The 17,440-nt window shown below is 37.4% G+C and overlaps 1 protein-coding gene across 13 annotated transcripts in view; it reads left to right on the top strand.

The window, feature by feature from the left end:
- dlg2 (discs, large homolog 2 (Drosophila)) overlaps positions 1-17,440 on the top strand; it is a 281,667-nt gene that overhangs the window by 6,463 nt on the left and 257,764 nt on the right. The window lies entirely within an intron of this gene.

Below are 17,440 nucleotides of genomic sequence, written 5' to 3'. Positions count from 1 at the left end.
CAGCCATTGTCTTCTGAAAGAAAAAATATGCTGAAATGAGTCGTCGGCAATTCCAGTCTTTCTCTCCCTGTTACAATGTAAAATATTTGCATAATGCTAGCTTATGGTATTCATTGGCTGTTCGCAAATGACGTCTATTTTGACCCGCCCTCAAACAATGCAGTTATAGCTGGGACAGGGCTCCAGACTGCAACCTATTTTTCTACTGGTGTGACAATTTTGTTGGAGGTCATAATTCTGCCACCAAATGATAAAAGTTGCCATTTCTGTTGCAAATGAGAAACATCAAATGGCAAACTACCTGTTTGAGTTCAGAACAGGTTTACTCACAGGCCAATCTTGAGCATGCAACACCCTTACTACACAGCGCTGGGAGATCCAGTGGGAAAGCGTTTGAATTCACTGCAGTATTAATAAAGATCGCTGCGAGATGTAGTGAGAAACATTCAAATTCAGCGCAGAATTCTCTGTTATAAACCATATCATATCAAACAGTGCTGACGTGGAAACCAGGAGACATTATGCCATGAACGAACAAGCTATAGAAGGCTTTTTAATCCACAAATCATCAATATTTACCATGGATTCGATGTAGCAACGCTAACTTTAACCATGGTATTGTGACAGAAATAGTCAAATGTTTATGGGTTCATACAACCTTTGGAGAGTGAAATTCAAGCACTTTTTCTAGCACTGCAAAGCTTAAAATATAATCTAATTTTAATGAGATGATTTGTATAAAAAAACACAAAAGTTTATAGATATAGGTAGGGCTGCAACAACTAATTGATAAAATCAATATTAGAAATCATCGATAACGATTCTCATTAATCGATTAGTCGGGTCTGCTCTATGTACACACTTTCACCAGTCGTGCTAAATTACAGCACTGAACATTGCACTTTTATGGGCAAAATGTGCATCTAGAAATAGTGGAGTGGAATGCTGGAAAGGTACTTTACTTTTTGAAGGTAAACTTTAAACTTCACTGAACGAGCGCCGGTGTGGCGGGCACGCGCCTGCGCATCAAACAGACAGCATCTCTCTGGATGCTTTTAAATCTGCTCTAAGTTTGCATTTTTCTCACCTATCACACATGCGCTCTTCAATAAGCCGACAGAAAGCAGGTACATGCGTTTACATGCAGCGCGAAATCGAGGTAAGAGGCAAAAAACTACCTGTCCCGACCGGTTTATGCCTACGCCGTTTATGACATTACTCCGATAAAAGAAAACGGGTTACCGTGTTAACATGACCATGTTCATTGTCGGCTTATTGGGCATAATCGGCTTAAGAACGTGCATGTAAACGCACCCATTGTATAAAACCATGGCTAATTTTCATAAAGGTAGATATATTCACTATGTGTGTGTTCATAGCACTCAGCTGACACATTTGTTTGAAGGACAGCATTGGGCAGGATGTGGAAGTGTGTTTTGTCAAGATTGTTTTTTTGCCCTTTTATCCAATTAATCAAAATAATAATCGGCCAACAATTCGATTATCAAAATAATCGTTAGTTGCAGCCCTAGATGTAGGGAAGCTAAAAGTTTGTCGCAAACAAGCATTTTTTTAAAATAAAAAAACAAAAACATGAAACCAGTAGATGGTGGCAAAGGAGCACTTATTGACTTATTAGCCAGTTCTCGTCTGTAATATATGGAAAAGTAGGAAGTGAAAGTTTAGTTTTCTCATTAAAAACTAAATCTTTTCTTCAACTTGTGACCGAATTACTCAAAGAAAGTAAAGAACGCTCCTTTTATAATCACTGAAGCTGTCGGTCAGCAATGGTACATATAATAACAGTAGAAAATACATTTTATTTAGGTTTTTATAGGTTTTTGCACATTACTGTTGTTAATGAAAGTTAATTTAATCTGCATCTCAATTCAAGCTCAGTGCTTTACTGTCAAATTTCTAATAAACAATCATGTACTTTTATAAGTAACTGTAAAACAATCGAAAATCCGCCTAACCAATCGCTACCAAATCAAGTGCATGTGTCATGATCTGTAACACTTAGTTGTATTAGTGCTTCTGCTCTCAGATGTTAGTCTGGAGCCCTGATCTGAGTCCACTTTGCATGCACTTCAAAAGGATGAGGACTCGTGCTAGAATTGGACTTAAATTTCAGATAATAGTTCATCTTTTCCGACACATGCTGGAGGAGGTTAGCCTGGTCCTACAATGCTCTTGTACATTTAATTTGTTCAGAGAATCTGGCCACTCTCCATTGACAAGCGTTGACTTCCTTGAAGGCGGGTACTCTGTTGAAGTTTAAAACTATTGGATCTGCCCAGAGCCACTCTGGATCTGCGCTAACGTTTGGTATGTCACCTCAAACTAGTGAGCGACATCAACGTCATCGTTCTCAGCCGCTACCTCTGTTCGCTGATTGGAACGGTTCAGATTTTACCAGAGAAAACCAGAGAATAAACGGCAATCCTTGACAGAGTACTGAAGGAAAATGAAAATTGAGCGGACGTACGTAGGAGGGCGGAGCCAGGATAGTAAGAGGTAGACCAATCACAACAATCACAAATTGGCTCTCTGACTAATCAGAGCAGAGCAGACTGGTAGTAAGGAGGGGTTTAGAGAAACAAAATCTTCGAACTAATCGTGATTTTCAATGTATACTATGATTGAGAACATGATTGTCTTTTTTGGCCTTGGATGCATGTAAACCTGGTTTAGGAGACCTCCAATACAAAATTAGGAACCTATAAAATAGCATAATAGGTGTACTCTAAAACACTGTTTTTAAGTCTTAAGGTCAAGGGTTCCATTTCTATTATTTGTTCCATTAAGATTGCATGTGCTTTGTCTGCTGATGTGACATTTGCTCATAGTTCATTCTTAAGCAGTGGGCACATTCTGCCGCTTTAGGGCTTTTTTTTCTGAAAATAAAGATATTTTTAACCTTGCTGATGTGGCAGGAGATGCTTGCCTGTGCCTCTGGTATTTTAAACGGGTTCTTCATAAGCCCCAAATCTCCACAAGCTTTTGTCTTCTGTGTATAGAGAATCAGATTGGTTATGAATCTTGATTGGTTTAACTCATTTATTCATACTCAAGGTCAAATAAAGCTTAAGGACAAATGCTCATGTGCTTTTAGAATGCATTAGTGAGCTGTAGAGATTGGTGGTTTTGACTTTCATGATTTCCTCTTAGCATTTTAGCTGAATATAGAATGTAGCCTACAACTGATGATTCTATATTATAACGTCTAATCATAATTTCTATAATGAGATGTACCACTGTGCTGTCACAGTCTGTTAAAATTTTCACCAGGATGTCGATCGTTATTCTAGTCTAAAGCAAAGGGTCATTCAATCAATTAGCAAAGAAACGCAGAAAGCAGCCGGTCTTTTCAAGTTTTGATGTTGTAGCTGGGTGCCTTTGCTCCCTTTTGAGAAAAATGTAATGCATCTTATTCCTTTAAACAAATTGCTTTGTTTATATAGTTGAGTTTCATAAATGTATAGGGAATCATTCTTGGTTTTTTTATGCTATTCATTTTTATTATACCGCAATACCGGTGTATGTGGCTTTAATGTTAACATAGCACAGATGGCACAGCTGAGATCGCATTACAGAGGAGAATTCAAACACGATGAGTTTAACAACGCTCACCTCATGGATCAGATACAGACCTGAGGGAGTGCATTTAAGTTTTTATGAACATATTTAATATACTCTAGTGCTCCAAGCATGAACCAGTATGCTTAGTAATAAATAATAAAGTATTATTAAAGTATAATAAAGTATAAGAATAAGAAATGTTTTTATTCTCTCTGTGTTCGACTGATGTGTCATTTGTTCAGACAGAGACTGTAGTGCTTTAAAATGTACCTTTAAAAGTTCTGTGTTTCTGCCTCGTTTTGTGAGTTTGTTGTTATATAGGGTTAGATTTTTTAAAATGCTTAAGGTGCCCTCAACTCAGTTGTTTTCTCTCTGTGGTCATATTTTAATATTCATGTGTCTGTAATGAGTGTGTTGCAGGTCTGTTTTATTGGTGGTTGTCTCCACACAGCATCATTTTGTGGGGCATTGCAAACCTGTATTAAAGGAACACTCCACCTTTTTGGAAAATAGGCTCCCGATCTCTGTATCTGGCAGTAGCACTTTTAGCATAGTTTAGCATACATCATTGAATAATATAGGTCCATTAGCATCCCTCTCAAAAATGACCAAAGACTTTATTTTTTCAAAGATAATTTTATTCCTAATCTGTACACTGTAAAAAAGTTTTGTTGGTTTAACTTTAAAAAGTAAGTAACCTGGTTGCCTTAATTTTGAGTTTATTGAAATTAAAAATTTGAGTTGATACAATGAAGGAAATTAGTTTAATAAATAGAAACTCAAAATATCATTTTATCTGAACCACATAAACATTTGATAAATCATGAAAATAGCACTATTTGCCATGTTTCACTGCGTCATCAGAAATAAAAGACACACAGTTACCCAATATGCTTACAAAATCTTTTAATAATCTTTTAATAAAGATTGTCGAATCTCAAAAAATGTTCATTGTATTAACTCAAAAATTGAATTTCAATGAACTCAAAATTTTAAGGCAACCAGGTAACTTTTTTTCTAAATAATTTTTTACAGTGTAGTTACATTGCGTACTAAGACCAACGAAAAATTTAAAAGTTTAGATTTTTATACCGATATAGATTGGACCTATGTTCACATTCCTGCGTAAGAATTATGGAACTTTGCGGTCATACCATGGGTTCAGTGGCGCAATGATATTACGCAGCGCCTGAAAGTAGTCCTCAGATAGGTAACTTCCAATACGAACGGCACTAAGTTTGTGTCGTTGCATTCGGCAAATTATGTAGTGGATTTACCGTGCGATTAAGCATATGGTTCTGTGTGTCGTAAAGAGCTGTGATAGTGAGGTGTATACTACTGCCATCATGTTTCACAGACCAACGAAAATCAAGTAATGAAAGAATCGGTGGTTGACCGGTAGATTCAAACAAGAAACTGCGTCTTTGCTCAAAGCATTTGGGACCAGATGACTATTTGGAAAACATGGATAGTGTTACCACGGTACGGCATCTATAGGATATGGCCAGACAGGGCGAAGTGTATCACCCCCTTGGCTGTAAGTATAACAATATTTTTTTTGTGTGTTAGCTTGAACGACCAGATTGAAAAGCACTGCTGTTATCTTTAGCTAACTTGTGAATGAAATCCCTAAGCGTGGGGGTTTTGTGCGCGGCCATTTGGTTTATACAGTATATAAAGTTAGTAGTTTTCTTTTTAGCATTCTGGTGAGGTAGTGTATAGTTTTGATAAATAAAATGTTTAATTGCCGGTATTGTTTATCTTCAGTTTCTATGGTACAAAATACTACAATAGTGATGTTACGTTCTGTTCCAAGGCTTCGGAGCGTGTCATGCATTGAAAATTATTTGGCGGCCACCAAAAAAATGTTTGTCCCGTTAAAGCCTTATTTGATCAGTTTTTTGTGATTTATGAGTGAGATGACTGGGCGCTTGTTAACTGAGTGACAGAGAGAAACAACTGAGTGGGCGCACTCTCTCTGTCTTCATAATAAGCATTCTTAGCGTATTTCATTCACATATTACGTTAGTTAAAATCAAAAGGTCGGCAGACCGAAACCATTTTTCCTTGAATTTTGACTCTTCTCTGTCTCTCCAGTTTGAATCTGGTCTCCTCATCCCTCCTCACCCCAGTCTGTTCAACCAGACATTCTCTTTCACATTTCAAAAGCTCGTCTTCAGTGTAACTGTTATTCCGGTTCAGATAGATACGGTTCAGGATCTGCACCAAAGTAAATATCTTCTGAATCGTCTCTCACAAACATCTCCATGGTTACAACGCAGGCTCTCTGAGCAAGCAGATTGTCATGGTGGTTATGTTGACAGAAGTTTGCCTATTAGGCGCTGTGTAATATCACTGCGCCACTGCACCCATGACGACCGCAAAGTCCTTACGCCGGAATGAGAAAGTAGTTCCTATTTATAACGGTCTAAAAAAATAGAAACTTTTAATTTTTCGTTGTTCGTAGTACACAATGTAACTATAGAAGAGTCAAGTTTCAAATAGGAAAAATATTGAAAGTCATTTTTTTGATCACTGATGCTAATGGACCTATATGATTCAATGATGTGTGCTAATCTATGCTAAAAGTGCTACCGCCAGATACAGAGATAGCTGAATGGATTCAAAAACGGTAAACTCAACTGTTTAATTCTAAGGGACTTGGAAAATGAGCCTATTTTTTTTTTAAAAAAGTGGAGTCTTCCTTTAATTGTAGTGTTGAATTATTCTACAATATTCACTCATCATGATAGTAAATTATGGCATTCTAGTCAATCTACTACTATGCAGAATTTCGGACTCTTTTCTTTATATTTTAGCAACATTTGTCTTGTCATGGCGTTTGAATCGGGCCCTACGCTTGCTTATGACTTTTGCTCTATAGGTTTTAATACCTAAAACAGCCTTTAATGAGAATTAGTCATGCAGAAAAAGTGCACAATTAAAAAACAACTATGATTGCTCATTGTGTGTATAATGGCTTGAGCGGTTGTATTATGATTTGGGGGCAAGGATTTACACATCACCCTCTATTTCCTGTCTAAACCCTGGAATATCTGTTTTTCTTCTCTGACCTTTACCTCAACCCAGTGATTGTCATCTGTTCTCTGCAGTTTGCTTTCCATTCATTTGAAAAGGTGACGTGGGCCTAACAGGCCTCAATGTTCTTTACTGCCACTCTTTAAATTATTCACAGATGATGGCAGAATGTACTACATTTAACACATTTGGAAACTGTATTATTAGCTTGCATCTTTGATACTTAAAAAAATGTAAACAATCTTGCAGATCTGTCAAACTTGTCCCCTTTCTTCTGATTTTCAATAAAATGCTGTTAAAGGTTAAGGTCGCTTCCTGAAATAGCTGTAATCATCTTAGAAGGCATTAGCCTGCGTATAATCTGGACGGTGTGCCATCATGCTAGAGTAGTGCGCCCTCTTAACCAATTAACCTTTTCTCCCATTCACCAGGACACACACACACACACACACACACACACACACACACACACACACACACACACACTTCTGTCAGTCATTTACAGCTGACAGGTTGTTGATAGTGATGTGGTATTTTATAGGCCATCCTTGATGAAACGCATTTCCTGCACAAATCTTTGGGAATATGGTGAAAAGTGTGTAATGGGACTTGAATGTATAGACACATTTAAAGGAATAGTCCACCAAAAAATGAATAAGTTGTCATCATTTACTCTGCCTCATGTCATTCCAAAACTGTATTGTTGGGGCGGCAGTGGCTCAGTGGTTCATGTAGGTTGTCTACAAACCAGAAGGTTGGTGGTTCAATCCCCGGTTCCACCTGACCAAGTGTCGAAGTGTCCATGAGCAAGACACCTAACCCCAGCTGCTCCCGACGAGCTGGATGGTGCCTTACATGGCTGACATCGCCGTCGGTGTATGAATGGGTGAATGTGAGGCAAAAATGTAAAGCGCTTTGGATAAAAGCGCTATATAATTGCAGTCCATTTACCATTTACCATCTTTCTTCTGCGCTACACAGAAGACATCCTGAAGAACATTGACTTCCAATTTATAGACCAAAAAAGTCCTTTATGTGTAAAAAAACTAAAACAAAAAGCAAAACGAGAAGTTGTACATCTTTGGAAGTAAATGAGGGTGAGTAAATGATGACCCAATTTTTATTTTTGGGTGTACTAACCTTTTAATGAACATCTGCAAGGGGCACAGGATGTGCTAAGGCCCATTCAGACCAAGGACGATAACTAGTTCTAAAAATCATTCTAAATGTGAAAGAATAGAAGAGGCCACACTATAATGATAATGGAACAGAGAAACGATACCGTTGGAATCACTTTCACAATTTTTTTCAACTGATGATGGATATTAAACATTGACAGCCATTCAGGATCCATCCAGCTTTAAAGAGCTCAAGCATTTAAAGTGACATGACGAAACTGCAGCGCACTTAGAATAAACAGAGCGATTTTGTGCACTGGTGTGGATGCTAATAGAGTTATCTTTATAGTTATCTGTCTTTTGTTTGGGCTTTGAGAACTCATTGAAAGTCTTTTCTGCATGTGCAGGTTCACTTTGGACGTTTCTTTAAAAAAGCAGAAATAAAAAATATGGAAGTTATAACTCTGAAGATCTTGAGATTTTGATTTACTGTAATATATACTAATATTGTAGTTTTAGTAGTTAGATAAGCCAAAATGGAAAGTCTGTGTTATTGATGACAGGAAAGCACTTGCACTCTCTTATTCATCCAGAAACTGGTATTACTATAAGGTTGTATGTGTACAATATTTAACAGTTTGAATCAAAAGTTCTCTAGAATGGCTCTGTCTTATTTTAAAGTCCTCTTTATTAAGATTTCCTGGCTAAATATCCTCCATCACAGCTGCCCATTGGAATCCTTTAGATACTGAGTCGCTGCGGCCTAATCGGGAAACCAACCACTCTGCCAATTTGTTCCATAGAGGTTTTTAATGGGCACTATTTATCACTGTCATCTGAACAAGGTTGGACGCTGCCCTCTTAATAGAAGAGCCATGACGGCGCACTCCTGTTTCACAGAGAGACCGTCCCACGAGGAGCTATTCTTTTTTTCCCTTTTTTTGCTCTTGCTGCTAAACTGTAATCAGATTACTCTTGCAGGAGGGGAATTCCTGATACCAGGGGACGGATGGCGAATAGCGGTCTTTATTTGGACCGAGCTTCACAGCCAGAACAATAAGAAGAGTTTCTAGAGCTCCAGAACGCTCATCAAACTTTAGTCTGGCTTTGTGTCGCAGACAGAAGGATCCAGTAAGGATTACAAAGTCCTGGTTTAGATCAGGTTCAGCGGGCTCACACCGCTCGGTGTTAACATTCTCTGTCAACCAATGTTTAATTAACTCTGAAGAGCACGCACCTGAAAGCGTGACACGTGCGGCAAACAGCCAATCGTATGGCACATGGAGAGTGTCAGTTTGATTCAGTTCTCTGCTAAAGATTAAAGGGGGGATGAAACACTCAGTTTCAGTCAGTGTCATGTCAATCAGTTTCAGTCAGTGTCATGTCAATCTTGAGTACCTATAGAGTAGCACTGCATCCTGCATATCTCCGAAAAGTCTTTATTTTTTTAATAATTATATAAGAAAGATGCGCTGTTCCGAGTCTTTCCGGAAAAAGCCGAGCGGGTGGGGGCGTGTCGTGTGAGCGGAGCTAAATAATGACGTGTGCTCGCTGCTGCTATGTTGAGTCGAGTGCGTCGTAAAGCTGTGTCAACAGCGGGAGAAAAACTTTATTCAAAATAAAAATATGGCTTTAAATCAGATACAGCCATAAATCTATGATCTGGAATCAGACCCAGAGGCTGCAGTTGAACAGGAGCAGCAGCAAAAACGACTAGAGCAGGACGTCTGTATGTGGTACAAGTTATACACTAACTATATAATATGCTTAGCGGCTTGTGTTATTTACATATTTATACTTGAATTATATCGTCGTATTTTTGTCTTTGAAGGTGTACATGTGGGAAGTGCAGTTGTGCACGTGTGTTTACGCGTGGTTTGTGTAGACAGTAAGCGGACTAAAAAAAACACAGACATTTGAAGCAGTCTCACTCACCCTTCTAACGTTGGGACTGCTCCATCATTCAGCATTAGGCGATTGGGAAAATCCGGCGTCGAGCTGGGCCTTGTTTATGAAACAGTCGGCACCGAAATGCAGCGAACAGATATAAACATTCGCGCAACTCAGTTGCTGATCGGGAAAAGCAAATTACATCCACTGTTGCCTTAACGCGGGGTTTTTGGCGAATCTGTGCAGGACTGTCTTGGTCTGGCAACCAAAAACGCACTTTTTGGTGACATTGTTATGTGCACATCACCTGTGCAGCATCCTACAAGCCAGAGCTTTGATGGGCGTAGGCTGTTGCTTTCGCTCTCTCCCTCTCTCTCTCTCTCTCTCACGCGCTTCCGGTAGAATTGTCCGTAAGGCCCATACAAGGAAATTCCGCCCCCACTAACGTCAAAGGGGACGCATGATCTCAAAAAACTTGCCGAAACTTATGACTAACCGGAAGTAGTATTTTTGACAAAGAAATACTCCCATCAAACGTCCACCTTAACTTTTGAAACTTTGTCTATGTTTAGTATGGGATTCCAAGTCTTTAACAGTGTAAAAAGATCAGTATGCATGAAACAGCATTTCACCCCCCCTTTAAGAAATAATTTTGGAAAAAATCATCATGAAATTAAATGCATTTACAACGCAGGAATAAACACTATATATATATATATATATATATATATATATATATATATATATATATATATATATATATATATATATATATATATATATATATATATATATATATATATATATATATATTAGTATAATAAACACTAATCAATAACATTATTTTTCTGTAATAAATTGTGATTAAAAGTTTTAAATATTTTTATATTGTAATAATTTCACAATTAGTCCAAATTAATGTAGGAACATTACATTTGTTTGAATGTCATCTTTTTATAAATGAAGGCAAGTGTCACTGATACTAACACTGATACTGATGTCTCTATGAAACATTAATAATAGACGTTCAACATTACAGTATCATTGAAAGTAGGGTTGTGCAGTATATCGAAATCATCTAAATATAGCAAATGTACATATCGCAATATGCATATGGCAACGGCACACAATATCTTAATGATTTAAATAGGTTACTTCAACATTGTGAAAAGTGTAAGTTTTAGGTCGGCAATATAGCAGAGAAAAGACTGGGCACATGACTACTGTTACTTATGTGGCTTGCTTGATGTTAAAAAGAGTTATTAAACATAATAACTGGCGAAAAACAACTACTTGCAGTCTCGCGCTGTCTGACACACACACTGAAACGTGTGCACAAGCCGCCACTCTGAAAGTGTGTGATCCCGTCAGTTCTCGTTCGTGTCTGGTCCTTTTTAAAAGTTGTAGCGACGCTTTCTTTTCCCAGAAAGAATGTGAAACACAAGTGGTATCGTTCTTAGTTTTTTAATATGTTTTGTTAATATAATTTAAATAGATTTTACACACTAATAGCAATATCGTATCGCATATCAAATATCGCATTATTTAACAAGGTATTGCATATCTCTTTTTTATTTATTTCAATATTGCACAGCCCTAATTGAAAGCTACAAATTTCAATATTTATTAGGCTTTTAAAATTTTAAGTGAGGACTTCTTGGCTGTGGAGCTTGCCATTTTTCAAACTTTTAATTTAAGTGAACTTAAAACAGTCTTCACATAAACCCATGATAATACATGTCATATTTACCTGGGGCCTTCCTACCTGTTAGACAAGTTTATTTATATAGCACATTATATACATATGGTAATTCAAGCTTAACGCAGGAAAGAGAGTAATTAAAAGAGTAAAAAGATGATACATAGATAGACTTTTTATCTGGTAAGTCATTTTCAGAGTAATTTACGTTTGTCTCGTATATTTAATTAATTTGGGCTGGGGGACTTCCCCATACTGGTTGTCTCTTTCTCTGTGGATTTCATACAGAAATCAAATAAAAGTTTTCAAACACTTCAAACAGTCTTAACTGCATAAATAATATATTAAATATAGATGAATCCTTATTAAAGCTACAATTTTCCCTGTTACCTTTGATTAACATTAATGACAGACAGCACAGAAACTGGTTCTTGTATGTTTTTTCACTGCTCAAGAAGCCTTCTTGTAGTTTTTCTCTCTCTCTCTCTCTCTCTCTGTCTCTCGCTCTCTCATGCGCTCTCTCTCGCTGTCTCTCTGTGTCTCTCTCTCTCTCGCTCTCTCTCTCGCTCTCTCTCTGTGTCTCTCTCTCCCTCTCTCTCTCTGTCTAGCTCTCTCTCATGCTCTCTCTCTCTCTCTCTCGGGCTCGCTTGCTCTCTCGCTTGCTCGCTCTCTCTCTCTCTCTCTCTCTCTCTCTCTCTCTCTCTCTCTCTCTCTCTCTCTCTCTCTCTCTCTCTCTCTCTCTCTCTCTCTCTCTCTCGTTTACTTTATGCGCCTCTGATAGTGGAAGCCATGCCTCAATTTGGAGGGTTCTGGATGAGGACTTTTGTCAGAGACTGTTGGCTTGAATTACAGGTCAGTGTTGGGTAATCTCGTTCTGTCAGTGATTGTCAGGTATGACCCAGATCTGAGATCAGTGGTCATAGTGCCGTTTGGGACTATATTTTTTGGTAAAAACATTGTGAGGGTTGTTAAGATAATGACTGATTGTCTTGTGATTATATGAATTAGGTTAGTAGTTTTCTTACTGGTTTTATGAGCTGTATTAATAAGAGATCACAGTTATATTAAGGTGTTGCCAGATAAGAACAGGACCAGTGGGAAGTGATTAGGTAATCTCTGATAAGAATATTCCTAAAATGATAAGAAATGAGTGTTTGACTTGAATCTTGCAAATATTCCAGACCAACCTTGGCTGTCAAACTTGACATTTTTACATCAATATAAACAAAGAATATATTTAGTATATTAATTAGGCTGTAAATTAATGAACATATTGCATTTATTATTGTTTATAATTCATTCAGAACAGAAAATCTGGAGAATGTCATACTGTTGCCCATTTTCATTATATATTATTCAACATTTATTGAATATTATATTATAATTTTTGCGTTCTTTAAAGAATACTGCCCCTCGTCATCAATACTAACCCTGTGGTTTTTAACTCTTTACTCGGCCGATACAACGACAGTTCACCATGTCTGTCAAGCTTTGAAAAGGACCATGAACAAACAGAATTTAATTTAGAGTTGAGAGTACATGACAGAAATCCTTTTTGTGCTATTCATTTAAAAACTATTTGTTTAAAGTGCTTTTTAAGACTTTAAATCTTGTTTTTATAAATAGTCAGCCTACAGTTATACATTATTTGATAGTATAATTAGAGTTTATAATAAGCTTGTGTTTACAGAAATGTGATGCCCATGCATTTGGTTGAGTACCAGACTTAGCACCACCTTTAAAACAGTTGGCTGGAAATTATCAGATGCCCTCAAGGACAATTGAGCTTCTAGAAAGATATAAATGCTGCTCTAAAGATGCAAATGTTTTTCTTACCAAGCCTCAACCACATAGAAACTGCTGAGCCCACCTCAGTTTCTCTTTGGGGCTCCAGTCCTCTTCATGTAAAGAGAATAATGTTGCCATCTTGTGGAACTTTGTGGGAATATTGTTTAAAATCTGCCTGGCCTGTGTTTCTCAAAAGCATCACAAGCTTCGTTTATGATCGCAGAGACCATTGGTGGCAATGGTACTGTGATTTACTTAGGCTTATGATGCTTTTGGGAAACGATTAATAAGTGATTCATCAGGCCCCTATTACTGGTCAGGATGCAAATGTTATTAGGATTTGAGATATTTTAAAGAGTTTTTGGTTATAATTGTTACTTTAATAATAATTATGTTTTCTTGACTCATTTTGGTGGTATTTACAGACATCTTTAAACAAGATTATGGGGACAATATTTTCTATTGTCAATATTCAGAAATCTGGTATATTGTTTTTACCTTCTGCGCGAATGTTCTTTTAAGAAGAGTATCTAAAAAATAAGTTTGATATGACAGCAAAAGATTAAAATGAGTGCAGAGCTTGTCACGAAACTTGACAGCATTTGACATGAACAACAAAATTGCCTGCCTATCTTTATTTCAGAAGACTGCTTGACTTCTGTTGACTAAAAGGGGAAGATATTTTCTTTAAGACCTATTAAACAGCCTACAGTCAAATAGAAAAAGTAACACAGTATAGTAAAGAAGAATAAAATTATGCATATATCAAATCGAAATCTGGGTACCAAAAGATTCCCACCCCTAGTATTTACAGTGTCCTTTCTATTGCTTTAAATGGCAATTAACTGGTCAAATTGTATTAATATAGGTATAAATAGTGGCATTTATTTGAAATAAATACATATTTTATGCTTATTTAAAAACAACAACAACAACAAAACACTTAATTCTGAAGTGAATTAACATGTCATGCAATGTACAGTGAAGTAACGGTTGGTTGTAATCTGTTGCCGTAACTCTGTGTTTCCAGCAGAGGGAGCGCTTTAGTTCTCTGTGCTCAGAGAATATAAGGCTTGATAGAACTAGAGTCATACATTTAAGGAGACTTCATGCCATCTGAGTATATATATATATTTCACACTCTCATTTTTGTAAAACAATGTAGTTTTAAAAGGCAACAAGTCACTTTTCAGTATCAGGCTCATTGTGACACACACACACACACAATGCTTTCTGATGTCATGAACATGTACTGAATGAAATGAAAATGATCAAGTGTATTTCTACTAAATCGTTCTCATCGATGTTGAAATGCGCCTTTTAAACGGGTGATTAGGATGTACTCATGAAGGACAGGAAGTGGAAGGCAACTCTTTAAGTCGGATGCAAATCAGTCATAGTCTTTTGTGATATATCATAAGAGATGTGCAGTCTCTGCCTGTGTCCATGGTAACGCTGGCCTTCAGCTGAAAGGGTTCCAGTGTCACAGTGAGCAGTCTGCAGTTCCTCAAACAGAACAACTTATTTCCAGAAGACGAATGAGTAAAGGTAGTGATGTAATTCAGCATAAATTTAGCTAAATTTAGCAGAGTACTGCAGCAAATTAGACCAGTTAAGAATATCCATAACTGCTTATGGTGGTATATTGTATCCGATGGTGTTCCATCAGCTGTTATGAAGCTTTTACGCTCCACTTCCAGATGTGCTGATCCAGGATTTTCTCAGTGAGGGAGGGTGAAACTTTTACTACATCCTATCAGCAAGTACATAAAGATTTACATCCACTTTGTATAATTGTTAATAATCGGTTCTTTGTCCCAACCAAAATTGTTTTGCACATGCTAATAACTCAAAACCAGGCTTCATGGGTTATGAAGCAGTTATCTTAAGGCCCAAATCAAGTCGCTCAAGTCTTTTTACTTTCAGCCTCACTGGCACGTCATCCTCAATAAACCCGTCTCCAGCGCGGTGACTCCGATCTTTCAAATATTCATACTCTTGTGTAACCGATGCGCCATCCTAAATAAACCTGTCTCTTGCGTGATACCCTGAAATTTAGGATATTCTGATCTAATATGATTTCTGACCTGTAAGGTGGCCAGAATAATAATCATACACGGTGTGTTAATAGGCCAGAGGAGAACTGGCACCCCGACTGAGTCTGGTTTCTCCCAAGGTTTATTTTTCTCCATCATGCCTGATGGAGCCACTGTCGCCTTTGGCTTGGCTTGCTCAGTTGGGGACACAAAAAATTATGATTTAAGTTATTCAACTAAATATACAAATAAAATTAATTCTTATTTAATTCTATAAACTATAATGCTGATCTGCCAACATTGTCGCTATATGATAAATTAAAATAAGCTGATAACATCACTGTTTTCTCCAGAATTACTGTTGCAATATTGTCCTGTTTAACACTGTTAAGCTGCTTTGACACAATCAATACAATGGTGTCAATGTGGGCAGAATGATAATATTGTTAAATATTTAGCGTCCCCAAGCAAGCAAGCCAAAATCTAGAGGCAACAGTGGAAAGAAACCAAAATTCCATCAGGTGACAGAATGTAGAGAAAAAACCAGGCTCAGTTCTACCAGAAAGACTCGGGAGGACAGATGAAGTGACACATTGATTATTATATTTAGAGGTTCTTTGGTGTGGCTCTGAAAGCAGGATGGATTCTGATTGGCTGTCAGTAATTTCTAATTTATTGTTCCGAAAGTGATTCCAATTAAGCTAGGAAAGTTCTGGGAATTTTCAAAGTTGGAAACTTTCTATGGGAATTAACAAGAATAAACTGGAAACTAGCAAAATTAATAACAGGGAACTCAAATGTAGTTGATGATAACATTTTGCAGCATTATCTTGGTTAAAAAACAGATTTCATGCAAAAACATTTGAATTTACCCTGCACATTGGAAAATGATAGTAAAATCAAATGTAGGACAGTTTCTACGCAACATTTCATAAATGAGGCCTTGGGTGCCTATATTCGGAATTTATTTATTTATTTATTTTTATGTTTTTGAATATTTCCAAAAAATTCCCAGCTTGAATTCCCATGGAAAGGCTCTGGAAAGTTTTACAGAATTTTCCGCTCCTTTTGCAGCCGTAATTCTAAGATAGCGCTTCTCTGTGCTGTGCTGTAATTGCTTTTATATTTAGAACGATTTTCAGACCTAATTCTTTATAGTTATCATTATAGTTCTCGTCCTTGGTGTGAAGAGGCCTTAACACTAGACGGATCTCAGCTAGTCAGATTATTTTGTCAGTTTGTTGGTGGAGCAGAGAAATACAGAATTATCAAAGCCAACAGAGGCAGCATGCCAAGACCAAGAGGCAAGCTGTTCTTCTTGTCACATCAGTATTTAGAGTAAAGAGTGGGAGCAATTTACTGGTGTTTTGGAATAGAAACATTTTCAGTTTTCTAAACGTGAGATGCTAATGATAAATATGAGCCATCTGATTTGTAGCAGTCCTGATTTCATCTTCAGCTTACTAAACCATTGGTAGGGAATCATCTTCATTTTCCAAAAGACTATTAAATCTATACGTGTCTTTAATCGCTAGTAGCACTGTATCTAAACTTAAAGGGGTACTTCAGCGCTGGGAAGATGAATCTGTGTTTAAACTGGGTCATCAATGTAGTAGAAATGTGAATTTATTTTTGAATTTGGTGCCTTCTAGACTGAGAAAAGACAGAAAATGTATTTTTGTCTCATGGGGATGAAAGACTACAATTCCCAGAATGCTTCACTGCCCTGTGAGGCCATTCCCAAAGCCACCTACTTCATTACTGTGACTGAGTTGGAGAAGACACTACAATTAAAAACTGAACGTGTCTGTTCAATATAATGAGTGAGTCACCGCGCGAGTATCACAGCACTGAGCACTTACTGCAGGAGTGAGATAAATGAGCTGATGAGCTCTCGTGATGAGAGCTGAGGTAATCGCGACTACACTTGCAGCATACATTCACAACGCGAGTTCAGTCTGGCACGTTTCAGTTCATGCCTTTGCAAGCTTAACTTTCATAGAAATTAATTTGAGAAGTTAAAAGACTTACATTGCTCACCATAGCTCCATTTAAATGAGTGCCTGTAGCTGCGAGCTGAGCTCTGAGTGTGATCTCCATCACCCAAAACATGCGGAAATGGCTCCCTCTGCTGGCTGTAGTCTTTAGCCTTTGGCCAACCATTTGATTGATGATAACACAAATTGACGATATTTGCATCATAAGAGGAATTTTTCCAGAAATGAAATGCATCTCTTGTCTCAGGGGGATATGATGAGGGGGGAAAGCACAATCACTTGAATATACTC

The sequence above is a fragment of the Pseudorasbora parva genome, chromosome 23 (genome assembly GCF_024679245.1).
Source record: "Pseudorasbora parva isolate DD20220531a chromosome 23, ASM2467924v1, whole genome shotgun sequence".
In the NCBI taxonomy this organism is placed as follows: domain Eukaryota; kingdom Metazoa; phylum Chordata; class Actinopteri; order Cypriniformes; family Gobionidae; genus Pseudorasbora; species Pseudorasbora parva.
This window is presented reverse-complemented; position numbering and strand designations above follow the sequence as displayed.